The following is a 15,402-nucleotide window of genomic DNA, read 5'->3' as shown; positions in this document are numbered from 1 at the left end:
ACTTCTGGTATTAAATGCAGTCTTCCACTCGTGGTTTTCCTTGATTCTCACTAAATTGTAAGCACTTCTAAGATCAAGCTTAGTAAATACTTTAGCGCCTTGGAGTCTATCAAATAATTCAGCAATAAGAGGAATGGGGTAGGCGTTCTAAATGGTGATTTTTTTTCAATGCCCTGTAATCGATACATGGGCGCAACTCACCGTCCTTTTTAGATACAAAAAAGAATCCTGCCCCAGCAGGCGAGGATGATTTTCGTATGTGGCCTTTATCCAATGAATCCTTTATATATTCCTCCATTACTCTACTCTCCTGAGGTGACAGAGCATAGACTGCTCCCTTAGGTGGCATAGCGCCGGGTAGTAAATTAATGGAACTTTTTTTTGCTGAATACTTTTTGCTGAATACTTCTTTAATGTCTTGGTACTGTATAGGGATTTCCGGGTTTTGAGTTATACTAGTGGGTAATCCAATGGTGCCCACTCTGTTGGCAACATTCAATATACACCTTTCATAACAATCCTTACCCCATTCTAATATTTCCCCATTAGCCCAGTCAATATGAGGGTTATGCTTGTTAAGCCATGGAAAGCCTAATATGATTGGACAGGAAGGGGATGCAATGACCTGAAATGTAATATCTTCCTTATGTAAGGCACCAATGGACAAATTAATGGGTAAGGTTTTGTGTGTAATCAATGGTTGTGAGAGTGGTCTCCCATCAATAGTTTCAACAGCTAGAGGTGATAGTCCCTCCTTGATAGGTATAGTATTACCTTTTACAAACTGAATGTCGATGAAGTTTCCAGCGGCACCTGAATCCATGAGGGCTTTGCATGAAAAGTTCTTCTTTTCAAAGGCAATAGAAATATCAAGGAGAAACCTATTTTTATCCATTCCAGAGAACGCTTCCATTACACCTAAGACCTGTCCCCTTAAGGTGCGGTAGTTTTCCGGACGTATGGGACAATTGTTTCTCATATGTCCTTTTCTACCGCAGTATAGACATAGGCCTTCTTTTCTCCTATATTGTCTTTCTGCTTCTGACAGTCTAGTGACCCCCAACTACATGGGTTCGGACTGTACAGGAAATTCGGGGACAATAGGTTTGCAGAAGTGGGGTGATTAAGGCATATTCATGTGCCTGGTCTTGTTTCTAGTAGCTTCTCTGGTTCTCAATTTATTATCAATTTGCATGACAAAGGTGATAAATTCATTAAGCTTTTTGGGTAAGTCTTTGGCGGCAATCTAGCATAGTTTCAGATAGTCCCTTTTTAAATGCAGAGATTAACCCACTATTAGTCCAGTCTACCTCGGAAGCTAGGGTACGAAATTCTGTGGCATACTCCGAGATAGACCGGTTCCCTTGTCTGATATGCATCAGGGCAGTAGAGGCGTCTTCCTCCCTGCCTAATGGTTCAAACGTAAGTTTAAATTCCATAATAAACTCCTGGTAATTGTGTGTCACACTCCTATTACTCTCCCATAATGGATTGGCCCAAGCTAAAGCTTTACCTTTCAATTGATTCATCAAGTAACCAATTTTAGCTCTGTCTGTGGGAAAAGATCCCGGTGATGCCTCAAAATGATACTCTTTTTGGTTAAGGAATCCCCGGCATTCTTGGAAAATACCATCAAAATGTAGAGGAGGAGATAGAGAGATAGTTGGTGCCTTGTATACTATAGGCGGAGGTACACAAGGCGGAGGTGAGACAGTAGGAGCAGCCGCATGTTGCAGATGCACAGTACGAGTAAGAAGCGTACTGAAAGCCTGGGCAAATTGATCCAAGCGGTGATCATTCTCCTCTAGTTTCCTTTCGCAAGCAGCTATGTGCTTACACAATTCTACAGGATCTATGGCCATGTCGTAATGTCAAGATTATAGAATGATCCAGCACGTAGAATTGTATAACACAGAGGACTGATAGGTAACGTATACCGGACTTTAGAATGGCCGGACTAACATACCAAAGAATAGTCAGGAATAGTCGAGGTCAAGGGAAACAGAAAAAGACACAATGATAAGGAAAAGCCAGGAGTCAGGGATGCCAGAAAACAGGGAAGTCAAATACAATGCCAAAGTCAAATAACCAGAATTACCAGAATCAATAACACGCTCTCGGACAACCACAAGGGAAACCACAACAGGGCACTGAGCAGGATGAGAACTGGGCCTTAATACCCCTCCTCTAGATCTGATAGGCTATAACTGGCCTTTGACCCCAAAGCAGTTACCAGGTTTCCATTTGCATAATTGCTGCTCAGCATTAACCCTTCTGTGGATTTGGTTGCTGCTCAGCACAACTTTTCCCGTGTGGACAGTAAATGTCAGTAACCACATTTTTATAAGCGGATGAATACGTGACACAATTCTTGAAAGAAAGAAAACAGATCAAAACAATGATTTGGATATTACCACAAGTTCTTGGTGAACGCCATCTGGCCCTGTAGTCAGGGCCAGCCTTAGGGGTGTGCGAGCTGTGCGGCCGCACATGGGCGCCATTTAGCAGGGGGCGCCATGCGGTCAACGCAGCTCAAACATGGCCAGGTTACAGGAGTGCAGGGCAGCTAAATCAGATACACGGATGGAGGATTAATTATTCTCCACCCGGGACTATGAAATAAAATAGGATGGTGGTGGGGGTGGAGCTTACCGAGCGGCAGCAGTGGAGCTTTTGAGTGGTAGAGGTGGGGTTACATGATGTGGAGGCAAAGCTAAAAGCTCCTGGTAACTGCTGCACAGGAAGGGGGAAGCAGGAAGGAGTCTCTGCTTCCCCAACAACTAGGCTACAGCTGCACTGCCTAAACTCCCCCCTTCCAGCCATAATGGAAAGAGGTAAGTGTGTGTGTGTGTAACTGACTGTGTGTGTGTGTGTGTGACTGTGTGTCTTTATGTGACCGTCTGCCTGTGTGTGTGTGTGTGTGTGTGTATGTCTGTGTATGTCTGCCTGTGTGGGGGGGGTGTGTGACTGTGTGACTGTCTGCCTGTATGTGTGTGTCACTGTCTGCCTGTGTGTGTGTGACTGTCTGCCTTTGTGTGTGTGACAGACGGCCTGTGTGTGTCTGACTACCTGCCTGTGTGTCACTTTCTGTCTGTGTGTGTGACGGTCTGCCTGTGTGTGTGACTGTCTACCTGTGTGTGACTGTCTGCCTGTGTGTGTGACTGTCTACCTGTGTGTGACTGTCTGCCTGTGTGTGACTGTAACTGTTTGTGTGACTGTCTTCCTGTGTGTGTGTGTGTGTGTGTGTGTGTATGTGTGTGTGTGTGAGAGAGAGACTGTCTCCCTTTGTGTGACTAACTGTGTGTGTGGCTTTAACTGTGTGTGTGGCTGTAGCTGTGCCTCTGTATGTGCCTGTATGAGTGACTGCCACTGTGTGTGACTTCAACAATTGTATTTGACTGTCTGCCTTTGAGTGTGTGTGTGTGCCTCTCTGTGTGCATGCCTGAGTGTCTGCATGCCTGTAACCAAGTGTGTGTGACTGTCTGCTTGCAATTGAGTGTGTGTGACTGTCTGTTCATGACTGTGTGCCTGTAACTGAGCATCTATGACTGTCTGCCTGTAACTGAGCATGTGTGTGTGACTGAGTGCAAGTGAGTGTGTCTGACTGTCTGCCTGTAACTGAGCGTGTCTGACTGTCTGCTTGTAACAAATTTGTGTGACTGTCTGCCTGTACCTGTGTGTGACTGTATACAGGCAACTGAGTGTGTGTGTGTGTGACTGTCTGCCTGTAACGGAGTGTGTGTGTGTGTGACTGTCTGCCTGTAACTGTCTGTCACAGTATTATGTGACATACTTAGTCTGCCCCTCTGTAATGTAGCAGAGGCAGTCTGGCATCTCTGGCTTGCACTTCTCTACTGGCTGCAGACCATAAGTAGCTGTCTTTCGAGCTCCGGCCAATCAGTGCGTTGCTGCGGATTATCAGAAGAAAGCTCTGACACCGTAAATGCCTGAGCTAACGAGACAGTTACTCATAGTCTGTACTTGGTGAAGGGGCAGACCAGATTCCCAGCACACAGGAACACAGCGATCTTCATCCCCACCTTACTGCAAGGTAACAACAGCAAAGGGGGAATGAATATTTGTTTTTAAATCATTAATAACCCCTTAACCCCTTAAGGACACAGCTTCAGAAGCAATTTTTGCATTTTTTGCTGTTTGTGTTCAACCGCAATTTGCATCTCTCTCATTTATTGCACCAACACATATTATATACATTTTTTTAGAGGACAAAAGGGGCTTTAATTTGATGTCACATATACATATATAAATTCTCCTTAATTATAAAAAGAGCCAAAAAATTGGGGGGGGGGGGGGGGAAATATATATGTATAGAATTTCAGCCTATTTTGAAAGTTACAGGTCACAAAATACAAGGACTAAAAGTTCAATGTGGAACAATTTTAGAAGTTGGTATGTTTGTCTTGTAGGTTTAGTAGCCATCACAGAATACAAAATTGCCACACAAATGTATGTATTTATATAAAGTAGACATCACAGGCTATTTACCTAAGATTATTTTGACACTTTTTACATGGCCATTTCATCGCCAATCTTTGCTAAATATTGGAGTAAACATTTTTTTTTTCTCTATTTTGGTATATACATGTACACATATAACAAGGTTTTTGTAATGTCTATTTCATAAATCTGTTGTGTGCTATTCCTGCATATGTGCTATTCCTGCATATTGTGTTCAGCTATATATGCTGAGTACAACGATACCCCCATTGTATGCCTTCGGCACTATTTTGTGAAGCTACAATGCCATATGAGAGACAAGGCTATTTCAGTTTCTATAGTTCAAATTTTCATAGATGGATTTGACAGTCCTATGTCTCTTTTTGTGTCATTAAGCAGTTTAAATGTTGTAATAAACCCACAAAGTGCTTCCTTTTGAGAAAGCATACACCCCAGGGTTGCTTGTATGGTGTATATTGTGCCTTAACTTGTCACCATTTTTTCACCAATTTATGTAAATGTTTGTGGTGACGAAAGAAAAAGGCATTTTTTGCATACATGTTGCATTTTTGCTGAGTTAGCATTCATATTTGTTTGTGTGTGAAAAATGCAAAAAACAAATTTTAACGCAAATTTTGGTCAGTGTTTGTGACTAAGTGGCTACTAAAAAAGACTGGACATACACCATTTGCAATACTTTGGGTTGCCTACTTTTGTAAATGGTATGCCATCATGGGGGTATTTTTCATTCCTGGGCTAAAATACGGTCTCAAAGACAACAAAACCAATCTAGCAAATTTCAATGTGAAAAAACTGAAACACAAGCAAACAAAACCTGTACATGGGGGGTACTGTTATACTTGGGAGACTTTGCGGAACAGAAATAGTAGTGTTTCAAAATAGTAAAATGTATCACAACAATGATATCGTCAGTGAAAGTGCAGTTTGTGTGTGAAAAATGCAAAACATTTTTACTTTTACTGACCATATAATATATGTATATACTTTTATACTTTGAGCGTGAGTGCTGAGAACTTTTGTATTTATATATATATATATATATATATATATATATATATATACTATGTGTATATATATATATATATATATATATATATATATATATATATATATATAAAATTTTGTTCTTAGTGTATTTTTATATATATATATATATATATATATATATATATCTCAAAATACAGTTAGAACGAAATTACACAATAATCATTTTTATTTATTTATTTGTATTTATTTATATTATATAAATAAAATTGTAACTATATAAATATATATATATATATATATATATATATATATATATATATATATGTAAAATTAATATCATTCTAAGTGTATTTTAATATTAATATATATAACACTATATATTGATATTATAATACACTTAGAGACATAGTATATGTATATATATATATATATATATATATATATATATATAATATTGTCCAATGCTTGCACTCCTGTAGAAATGTAGATATTGCCCGGTGCTTGTCAGCAAAATTTATAAAGATCAAGTGTAGGAAAAGCACTCCAAGGACTTCTTTCAATGTAGAAAATAAATAAATTTTATTCGGCAACTGCCATGAAAACTCAACGTTTCAGTCCTGTGTCAGGACTTTCGTCCTGACAAAAGTCCTGACACAGGACTGAAACGTTGAGTTTTCATGGCAGTTGCCGAATAAAATTTATTTATTTTCTACATTGAAAGAAGTCCTTGGAGTGCTTTTCCTACACTTGATCTTTATATATATATATATATATATATATATATACAGGGCTCGAGTCCTGCAGGAACGCGTGGGAACGGCGTTCCTGCACTTTTTTCACAGGAGGAACGCCGTTCCCCCTGCAGGCACTCAGGGGGCGGCAAAAAATGCCGCCCCCAAATGCCCTGTGTTCCCTCTGCTATGGCGGGCGGCTCTCTCTCCCTGTCACACGCGGCGAGGGAGCTGTGTCCTCGCCGTTTTCTGATGCAGGGAGCCGGAATATGACGTCATATTCCGGCTCCCTGCATCAGCAGACAACCCACGTGGCGAGAGGGAGCAGAGAGGACACAGCTCCCTCGCCGCGTGTGACAGTGAGAGAGAGCCGCCCTCCTCACTGCAGCCCCACTGGACCCCAGGGACCCATCCATGCCAGTTTCCTAAAAGGTAGGGAGGCTGGGTGGGTGGGCAATGTTTATTTTAATGATAATAAAAATTTGTATATGTGTATGTCTGTAGTATATGTGTTTATGTCTGCTAGTGTATGTGTGTATGTTTGTTAGTGTATGTATGTGTGTGTGTGTCTGTTAGTATGTGTGTGTGTGTATGTCTGTTAGTCTATGTATGTGTATGTCTGTTAGTCTATGTATGTGTGTGTATGTCTGTTAGTATGTGTGTGTGTGTGTGTATGTCTGTTAGTCTATGTATGTGTATGTATGTTAGTTTATGTCTGTTAGTGTATGTGTGTATGTCTGTTAGTGTATGTGTATGTATGTATGTGTGTGTGTGTATGTCTGTTAGTCTATGTATGTGTGTGTATGTCTGTTAGTCTATGTATGTATGTGTGTGTAGGTCTGTTAGTCTATGTATGTGCATGTCTGTTAGTGTATGTGTATTTATGTGTGTGTGTATGTCTGTTAGTCTATGTATGTGTGTGTATGTCTGTTAGTATGTGTGTGTGTGTGTGTGTCTGTTAGTCTAGGTATGTATGTGTGTGTAGGTCTGTTAGTCTATGTATGTGTATGTCTGTTAGTTTATGTCTTTTAGTGTATGTGTGTGTTTGTGTCAGTGTGTGTGTGTAGAAGTGTATGTGCTTCTGTTAGTGTATGCATGTGTATGTTTGCGTGTATGTGCTTCTGTTAGTGTATGCACGTGTGTGTGCTTATGAGTGTATGTGCTTCTGTTAGTGTATGCACGTGTGTGTGTATGTGCTTCTGTTAGTGCATGTTTGTGTGTATGTGCTTCTGTAAGTGTATGTTTGTAAGTGTCTGTCAAATCAGTGAGAGTCTGTTTGTCATTTAGTCTGTGTGTGACTATTAGTGTGTGTCTGTTAGAGTGTTTGTGTGTGTCTCTCTGTCAATGAAAGAGTGTTTGTCAGTGAATGTGTGTGCATCAAATCAGTGACGTCTGTGTGTTTGTCGCTGAGTGTGTGTGTTACTGTCAGTGTGTATCTGCCAGTGTGGGTGTCTGTCAGTGTGCTTAAAGGGACACTATAGACACCCAGACAACCTCAGCTCATTGAAGTAGTCTGGGTGCAGTGTCCCAGTCCCCTTAAACCTGCAAGTGTAATTATTGCTGTTTCTCAGAAACTGCAATAATTACCTTGAGGGGTAACTCCACCTCTAGTGGCTGTCTACCAGACAGACACTAGAGGGACTTTTGGGTGGTTAGGTGACCAAAAGTCGCCTAACTGATGCTGGACGTCCTCACCCTGTGCATGAGGACATCCAGCATCTGCTAAATACCCATAGGATTTTAACCCCCATCAGTGTCGAGTGGGGGAGGGGAGGACATGAGGGAGGGGGTCACTATAGGGAATTATAGTGCCAGGAAAACAGCTTTGTTTTCCTGGCACTATAGTATTTCTTTAAAAGGAGCAGGAAAAGGTGGAGTCTAAAGAGGAAGGGGTGGGTTCTTAATCAGGAAGCGGTGCACCCTTGACAGGAAGGGGTGGTAAATTTAGATTATGGGGTGCTCAGGTATAGACGACTTTTTGCACAGGGCGCCTAATGACATAAGTCCAGCACTGCCTGTTGTTTTGCTTTCAATAACGTTATTGAATTTCTGTAACACTTTGTTCAGTGTCATTCAATCAGATGTAAGATTTTGTAGCAGTGTTTTACAGTTCTACCACTATAGGTTCTTCTTTTCCTGATCCTCGTTTACTAGCATTACTGTTTCTAATTTCAGTGAATCAACACTTCTGGTTCACTTATGGTATAACACATATCAGAAAATATCACCATGGAGTTTCCCTTTATCAGTTTGCTTCCTAATTCCATGAAATCATTCTTTCACTCAGTCTCCAACTAAATGTGCTGTATAATTATATTTGTATTTTTGTTTTAAATTGCAGTTTATTTTTGCATAACAAGAATAGTCATACAATGATAACACAATATCTGAACAATACAAGGTTAGGTTGTGCCTCATGGGACATCAAATAGACACAGGGAAGAAAATAAAAGGCTTTTTAAATAAAAAGGTTGACAGTGTTATTGTCTTTCATTATTTGATTATTGTACTCAACATACTTTAGACAATTCTGTATATTAAAGTAAGAACATAATCTGCATAGAACTGTAAATTAGGGGAGGGTTGGGAAGAGGGAAAGAGTGGGTTGGGTGAGGACATGTAAGACTAATACATGTTCTGATTTTTTTAGTGATGCCTCTTGGCACATAACAATTCAAGTACTGCATACTGGGAACAACCCACAAGACTTGCTTATTTGGAGATGCTTTGACCCAGTCATCTAGCTATCACTATTTACTCTTTGTGAAAATCACACAGATCTTTTCATGTGCCCATTTTTTCTACTTCCTTCACATGAAATTCAAGAACTGACTATTCACTTGCTGTCTAATATATATATATATATATATATATATATATCCAATGCTTTGGAAAAAGTACTAAACCATTTAATACCAGTAGAGATGTCCCGAATAGTTCGCTGGCGAATAGTTCCCGGTGAACATAGCTTGTTCGCGTTTGCCACGGCGGGCGAACATTTGTGATGTTCGGTCCGCCCCCTATTCATCATCATTGAGTTAACTTTGACCCTGTACCTCACAGTCAACAGACACATTCCATCCAATCAGTAGCAGACCCTCCCTCCCAGACCCTCCCACCTCCTGGACAGCATCCATTTTAGATTCATTCGGAAGCTGCATTCTTAGTGAGAGGAGGGACAGTGTAGCTGCTGCTGATTTAATAGGGAAATCAATAGCTAGGCTAGTGTATTCAGTGTCCACTACAGTCCTGAAGGACTCATCTGATCTCTGCTGTAAGGACAGCACCCCAAAAAGCCCTTTTTGGGGCTAGAACATCAGTCTGCTTTTTTTTTTTCTGTGTAATGTAATTTCAGTTGCCTGCCTGCCAGCGTGTGTGTGAGGCTCACAGCGTATACTGTGCCCACTTGCCCACTGCCACCACTCATATCTGGTGTCACAATAGCTTGCATTTAAAAAAAACAAAACTTTTTTGACTGTAATATAATAGCAGTCAGTTTCCTTCACACGTGTGCGTTTCAGGGCCTGCCAGGGCACAGTGTCACACCAGTGCAACTCATATCTGGTGTAACAGTAGTGTACATTAAAAAAAAAACTAGAAATTTGACTGTGAAATAATAGCAGTCAGTTTCCTTCACACGTGTGCGTTTCAGGGCCTGCCAGGGCACAGTGTCACACCAGTGCAACTCATATCTGGTGTACATTTAAAAAAAAAAAAATGTGACTGTAACAGATTGAATAGCAGTTAGTTGTCTGCAAGCGTGTGTGTCAGGCCTACAGCGTCTACTCTGCCAACTTCTGCCAGTGCACAGTGCCACTCATATCTGTTGTCACAGTAGCTTGCACGCATAGTACCACTAATTGAAAAAAAAAATTACAGGCAGAGGCAGGCCACCCCGCAGGGGCTGTCGTGGTCGTGGTGCTGTGATTCCCTTTGGCCCTAGAATAATGCCCAGTGTTCAGAGGCCACGTACCCTGAACTCGAAAAGTTCTGAGGACATAGTTGACTGGCTAACACAGGACACCCAATCTTCTACAGCTTCCGCTCGGAACCTTGACGCACCATCCTCCTCCAGCTTAGCTTCGGGCACCTCTCAAGTTACCACTCACCCGCCTGCCGCCACCACCAACACTAGCACCACAGCCGCTTCACTTGATCTGTCAGAGGAGTTATTTACACATCAGTTGGAAGAAATGAGTGATGCGCAACCATTATTGCCAGAGGATGTAGATAACAGGGATATGTCTCAGTCAGGCAGCATTACACACATGGACGTACGGTGTGATGATGATGATGTTGTACCCACTGTTGCTTCCTTTGCTGAGTTGTCAGATACAAGTGAAGCGGTTGATGATGACGATGAGCCCGTGGATGCCACGTGGGTGCCCGCTAGAAGAAAAGAAGAACAGGGGGAAAGTTCAGATGGGGAGACAGAGAGGAGGAGGAGACGAGTTGGAAGCAGGGGGAGGTCGTCGCAAGGAGCTAGTGGCACAGTCAGACAGCATGCATCGGCACCTGGGGTCAGCCACACAGCACGTCAATCAACGCATGCTGTTGCCACCACCAGAATGCCGTCATTGCAGAGCTCAGCAGTGTGGCATTTTTTTTTGTGTGTCTGCCTCTGACAACAGCGATGCCATTTGCAACCTGTGCCAAAAGAAACTGAGTTGTGGGAAGTCCAACACCCACCTAGGTACAACTGCTTTGCGAAGGGACATGATCGCACATCTGTTGCAGTTGCCGGCTCGCCGCGTGGCAAAGCTGTGCCCGACCGGCACAGTCTAGCTGACGGCACAAGCTTACCTGCTCACCGGTGAGCCGACAGTCACTTCTCCGCATCCTCCGACCGTCACGCCCGGATCCAAAATGGCACTGACCGCGTGGTCGCGTCTAAACTTAGCTCCGCCCCCGAAGTTTATACTGACGTGCGAGTGACGCCACAACGTCAATGCGCACGCACGTTCTGGGGTCAGAGGTCGCTCTCTGACCAATCAGACCTTTGAGAGGGATATTTAAATCCAGTACCTTGCCCTGTCGTGGTTTCCTGTTCCTGGTTTCCTGAGAGTGCTTTATATTTGTGAATCTGATTTCCTGGTATCCTGATCTTGGCTTTTCCCTGGTTATTCTGAATTCTGGTTTTCCTGACTTGGCTTGTGTAAATGGTATTGTGTATTTTCTGGCTTCCTTAACCTCGGCTTTCCCTTTGACCATTCTCTGTCTCTAGCGTATTAGTCCGGCCATTCTAAGGTCCGGTTTACGCTCTGTCCTTTTATTTTCCTTTTCTTGTCTATGTATATGTTTACATAGTTTTTGCGTGCTGGACCACACTAGTAGCCGTGACAACATCACAAACACCTATGGGATCAACACAAGCAGCACACAAAGTCAAAGCCGCCATCCTCCTCCTGGTCCAGCATCTTCAGCCACGTCAACCACTGCTGTCCTCCTTGCCCCTTCCCAACCATCCACCACTCTGTCTCTCGCCTTGAGCAGTTCCTGCTCATCTGCCCACAGTCAGGTGTCTGTCAAGGACATGTTTGAGCATAAGAAGACAATGTCACAAAGTCACCCCCTTGCCCGGCATCTGACAGCTGGCTTGTCTGAACTCTTAGCCCGCCAGCTTTTACCATACAAGAGAGGGGCAAGAGAGAGAGAGGCAATGCAGAGAGAGGAGTCTGAAGAAGGAGTCCGGAGGAAGAGACCTTCAATGACATCAGTGAGGACAAGGAACGGGACATGGCTAGCTTGGTATCCAACCTTGTGCAAATGGGGAGTTTGCGGTTGTGCAAATGGACTGTTTGCGGTTGTTTGCGGTGCAATAAATGGGGAGTTTGGTCTGTCACTGTGAAGCGGGCGTAACTCTTACACTACCTGATCGATACAACATCATACCTGATGTTTTAAAGCACGTTATTCCAAACAATTTAGGAATGTTAGGTGATTTATGCCCTTTATGGATTAAAACCAGACTCTGCATCAACTATGTAATTTTCCATGGGAGTTTTGCCATGGATCTCCCTCCGGCATGCCACAGTCCAGGTGTTAGTCCCCTTGAAACAACTTTTCCATCACTATTGTGGCCAGAAAGAGTCCCTGTGGGTTTTAAAATTCGCCTGCCTATTAAGGTCTATGGCGGTTCGCCCGGTTTGTCCGGATCACCGTTCACGAACGGAAAATGTAATGTTTGCGACATTTCTAAATACCAGTAAACGAATGTCAAACAGTTGTCAGTTTATACAAAGGCATCACACTGAGCGCTTCTCATATTTAAATCTTGAGGATGATCTTTTATTGATGGTACATGATGCCTACAAGTTTAGTCCATGTGAACCCTATACAAACGAACAAATGCTGGATATGTAGACAAGGAATAGACACAATGCTGCTAATCTGGGCAGTAGGGGCTGTACAAACCTTTCTCAATACTGGAGAGATGTAGCCCTCCTTATAAACATCTGTACTGGAATCACTATCCCTAACTCTGTAAAAGATCTTCCTCAAGATTTCAATATGAGAAACTCTCAATGTGATGCCTTTGTATAAACTGACAGCTGTTTCACATTCGTTTACTGGTATTGAATGGTTTAGTACTTTTTCCAAAGCATTGGATATATATATATATTAGTCAGCAAGTGAATCAGTGTTATAGGCAGGGCCGGCGCTACCTGTAAGGCGACCTAAGCAGCCGCCTAGGGCGCACCTTGTAACGGAACGTTTCACTTACAAGAGGATAAAACCCAGTTTAGGCGATATCCCCCTTTTCCATAGACCAGCAGCTACTACAATCACCAACCTTCCGAACTCCAATACACGAACCCTGGAATCAGCCGAACAGGAAAAGCATACAATCTGCTTACACTCCTGGCAGTCAGCATACAATCCAATTCCCCCAAAAACGAGACGTCACATCAGTTTGAGGGTCAAGCAGAATCTCAGGTCTGGAACACCCAGCCTGCTTTTTATTACAGTTCTGCAGATACAGGACACACCCAGGGGGAGGCATAAAACAACCAATAAAGTAAAAATACAACCCACACATCCCCTCCCCTCAGATAAGCTATTAACATAATTATTACATACAGTAAAAAACAGTTTCCACACATACTCTGTAACTTTAAAACCATACATCACATTCACATAAAAATACATATCCACAATCAATCCATTCAGGGGAACAACATATTAAAAAATGGCATGAATCAGACCAGGGGTTCAAAAGTTAGTAAAAGTATATTTTGTTCCCCCTGGCTGGCAGTATTTTAATCTGTAAAAGTAAAACATCCCCACAATGCATCATGGCTTCCTCCCTTCTGCCCTGGAGATAATTGGAGAAGTAATCCAATTATCTCCCAGGTCAAAGACAAACTCCATTACACATGTGGGGACCTACATACAGGATTATGTTTTAAAATATATAAAGTCCCTTTTTATACATTACACACAGACATGTAACATATCCCCAGATAGCTCAGGTCTGCGTGCACATTATTAGGTGAATGGCACGCAGACCACACAAGTACAGTTTAATTGCCATGGAGCCAAAGTCTTTCCCATAGTCTTTCATTATATGAATAGGCTCCATGGCATAGCTATCTGGGGGTATCACTGCTCACACAGGGCAAGTACCGAATGGCCCCACTGTGTTTAAAGGGCCAGAATGAGTGACATGCACTCTGTTAGGGCCGAATACGTTTTGTAGAAGGGCCCAATCTCCCAGGGCCATAGTCCAAAGGCAAGAGGCGGGCAAGCAGCCCCCTCCAAGGACACGTGGCGAGGTCGGTTTCGCCACTCTTCTCCCCTTTACCCCCCAGACTAACAGGGTATCTGACCTCCTGCCGGTCAGTGCCCTGGTTAGTCCAGCAACCCACCCACGAAGCACAAACAGCAGTACCTCCCACCCACAATAAATGTTTACTCCACCTGGATAAAGTAGCAGCTTGTCCAGGTTCAGGTTCCTCACCACGGCTGTGCGGGGAGCTGGTAGACTGCCTTGGTGGGTTGCTGAGTGGGCAGAGACCAGCGGTGCTCTGCCCTGGTGCCAGCGCTACCACGGAAGTAGCCTGATTGGAGCCTGGTTGTGGGAGGGGGAGACCGACCGTCTCCCCTCTGGGTACACAGCTCTGGGGCTGGGGAACAGGACCGACCATCCCTACCCCTTGGGCTGTAAGCGCAGAGACTACGGTCCCATCTGCACAGTTGCGGGGCTCAACATCTCCCCTTGGATGGTTAGGCTGCCGCTGGGGAGAGGGGTTAACATGCTCCTCTCCCTGACACTCTCTCTGCTGGCGGAGAGGGGGACCAGCTGTCTCCCCTTTCATTATTTTGTCCTGCTGCTGGGGTGTGAGACGGTCTCTGCTCCCTGCAGGACACACTGCCGCTGGGGAGGAAGGATGACACCTTCAGCTCCCTGGGATACACACTGTCGCTGGGGAGGAAGGATGGCACCCTCAGCTCCCTGGGGTACATACTGCTGCTGGGGAGGAAGGATTGCACCCTCAGCTCCCTGGGGTACACACTGCCGCTGTGGAGGAAGGACGACACCTTCGGCCCCCTGGGTTACACATTGCCGCTGGGGAGGACGGACGACACCATCAGCTCCCTGAGGTACACACTGCCGCTGGGGAGGAAGGACGGCACCTTCCGCTCCCTGGTGTACACACTGCCACTGGGGAGGAAGGATGGCACCTTTCGCTCCCCGGGATACACACTGCCGCTGGGGAGGAAGGATTGCACCTTCAGCTCCCTGGGGTACACACTGCCGCTGGGGAGGAAGGACGACACCTTTAGCTCCCTGGGATACACACTGCCGCTGGGGAGGAAGAACGGCACCTTCAGCTCCCTGGGATACACACTGCCGCTGGGGAGGAAGGATTGCACCTTCAGCTCCCTGGGGTACACACTGCCGCTGGGGAGGAAGGACGACACCTTCAGCTCCCTGGGATACACACTGCCGCTGGGGAGGAAGGACGACACCTTCAGCTCCCTGGGATACACACTGCCGCTGGGAGGAAGGATTGCACCTTCAGCTTCCTGGGGTACACACTGCCACTGGGGAGGAAGGACGGCAACTTCTGCTCCCTGGGACACACACTGCCGCTGGGGAGGAAGGATTGCACCTTCAGCTCCCTGGGGTACACACTGCCGCTGGGGAGGAAGGCCTGCACCTTCAGCTCCCTGGGACTTACTCTGCCGCTGGGGAGGAAGG

This window comes from Pelobates fuscus, chromosome 3 (genome assembly GCF_036172605.1).
Source record: "Pelobates fuscus isolate aPelFus1 chromosome 3, aPelFus1.pri, whole genome shotgun sequence".
Classification (NCBI taxonomy): Eukaryota; Metazoa; Chordata; class Amphibia; order Anura; family Pelobatidae; genus Pelobates; species Pelobates fuscus.
Note: the sequence above shows the minus strand (reverse complement) of the source record.